The following is a 2,606-nucleotide window of genomic DNA, read 5'->3' as shown; positions in this document are numbered from 1 at the left end:
CTTTGACCTTAGAATCAGTTAAGAGTCTAAGGGATGAAGATAAGGAAGAGGAAGACGACAGGTTCGTACTGGTGTCCCGATCGAAGAAGACCACCGATATTCCACAGGCAGCTGGATCGATGATAGTTTATAAGGCTCCTCCTCGAACTGAGGATATATCGGAGAAATATTCGTGCAGAGTCCCCGAGTCGTTAGAGATCGAGGTTGCATGCACGCCTTATCTTGTACGTATGTAACTAAATGCATTAATCTTACGTTGCATGAAAATCATTTATATGATTTCGTAATGATTTACTATTGATGTTAATTTTTGTCACGAGAGACTTGTTCCATGTTTCACCTTTTCTTTTTCCTTTATTTTTCATCACGATCCAAACCCATGGCACATATTGTCCGCTTTGGGCCTAGGTCCATACAAATTTGTTCTCCGGGCTACGCCACCTCGAGTCTCAAAAGCACGCGTACCATGTGAACTTGCGTCATGTCTTATATAACTCTTCACTTTACTCTCCCACTCCGATGTGGGAATTGCCTAAGGTGACATATGCACCCTTTCTTTAGAAGCATGCCATCCTAGAAGCATGTCAGTCCTGCTTGACCAGCCCTCATCAGCCCCTCTTTGTCATGGTTATCACATTCAACCCCCCTTGGGACTCAGCGTCTTCGCTGAGGTTTGCCCTACCATTGTACTGAGAGAGATTCGGCTTTGATGCCATATGTGTCACGCCCCAAGCCTATGGCACGTATTGTCCGCTTTGGGCCTAGCTAGCCTCGCACGGATTTGTCCTTCAGACTACGCCACCTCGAGTCCCAAAAACGCGTGTACCGTGTGAATTTGTGTCATGCCTTATATAGCTCTTCACTTTCCTGTCGCATTCTGATGTGGAAACCTAAGGTGACATGTGCACCCCTTTTTCAGAAGCATGCCAGCCTAGAAACCTTCCTATCCTGCTTGACCCGCCCACATCAGCCCGCCTCCGTCGTGAGCATCGCATTTCCTTTCCTAAATTCAGATAAAATCGAGGATACAAATAATATATAAATCATAAAAAAGAGAGAATTCAGGATATGAAGTAAGATAAATTATTCTTTCGATGTATGGTCTTGAAAAAATGGGTATAGTGTATTTTTAGGACAGTATGTATATTAGTCCTAAAAGATTAGGACCAACGGAAGCGATAAAATATTCAAATTGTCAAACATATTTATAATGCTTAATTTTCTTGATAAGTCTAGGGATTAACTTTATATCCCTCGGTAAAAAACTGTCTCAGTTAAATTTGCATTAGCACTTGTTAAATTCATTTGCAGAATATTCTAGTGAAATTACCCCATTTTTATTTCATCTTTACTTTAACGCCACCTTTAATTTCCTTAACTTTTATTAAAGATATTGTTAGAAATAAATATGAAACTTAAAATACGATGGGAAAAGAATAAACTTGTGGTCCATGGCCACCCCAACCCTTCCCAACAAACCCTGTTTGATTGTACTTTATACCAGAAAAAAACACATAAATTAAAGATTGAAAATTCTTATTAGATCTTACCTACATTTACCTTATAACTTAACAATAAACTTATAGCAGGTAGGAGTTGGCGTGTTGACCATTAAGCATAGAATATTAAACACATGGCCAATCGTATTAAGTTCTACCATATTATGGTTACGCCACATGTGCAAAGCGAACAAATCCTTTTTTTCTTCGTTATATATACCCCATTAAACATTCATATTAGAAAATTGCTTTTCAGTTTTTTTTATTCCAGTTTTTACAAAAATATAGTTTTAGAAAATATTTTTCAGTTTTTTTAAATCTGTTTTTTTTGTAAAAAACTGAAAAATAATATTTTCAGTTTTTTCAGTTTTTAGTAAAAAAATAAATTTAGTTTTTTTCCAGCTTTTACAAAAAAAAAATTATTTTTCGGATATGAGTAATGAGTCTTTTTAATTAATTAGGAGATATTTAGAATTAACCAACATGACGACGACACGTGTCCCTCCGTTTAAATGAGGGGTGTATTTGAACCCAAAGTATGACTGCAGGGGTATAGATAACTCAATCGTATAACAAGGGATATTCTTAGACCATTTTCGAAAGTAGAGGGGTATATTTGGCCCTTTACCAATTTATATATGTCACATACACATTCTTAAAAATTCACCAAAAAAGAAAAACAATACTAAGTACTTATTAGCTTATACTTGTCTCTCTAATCGGCCTAACACGTTGACTGGCCTTTCATTAGCAAAATAAACATTCTTTTCCTTTTTTGTGTGTGTTGGCGCGTGTTTTGTAAACTTAATTATGACGCAGCATGTTTCCCCCATATTGGGAAATTTCTTGCTTATTTCATCTTTATCGTTTGAATCGATGAATTATTGTTTGGGGGGGGGGGGGGGAGAGGATCCAGTTTTTCTTAATGAAGTAGTATGATATAAGAGAAAATGCCAAAGATCGATGATGACAATTCAACTACATTAATAACTTTTAAGTGGGAGAGAAATGAAAGTTTGAGAAATTATAACCATATGCAGCAAGTTTTGCTCACGAATAAAAAAGTAGTTCCACCTAGTTTCATTTTTTTTGTAATAATTTGATTAG

Source organism: Nicotiana tomentosiformis, chromosome 3, assembly GCF_000390325.3.
Source record: "Nicotiana tomentosiformis chromosome 3, ASM39032v3, whole genome shotgun sequence".
NCBI lineage: Eukaryota > Viridiplantae > Streptophyta > Magnoliopsida > Solanales > Solanaceae > Nicotiana > Nicotiana tomentosiformis.
This window is presented reverse-complemented; position numbering follows the sequence as displayed.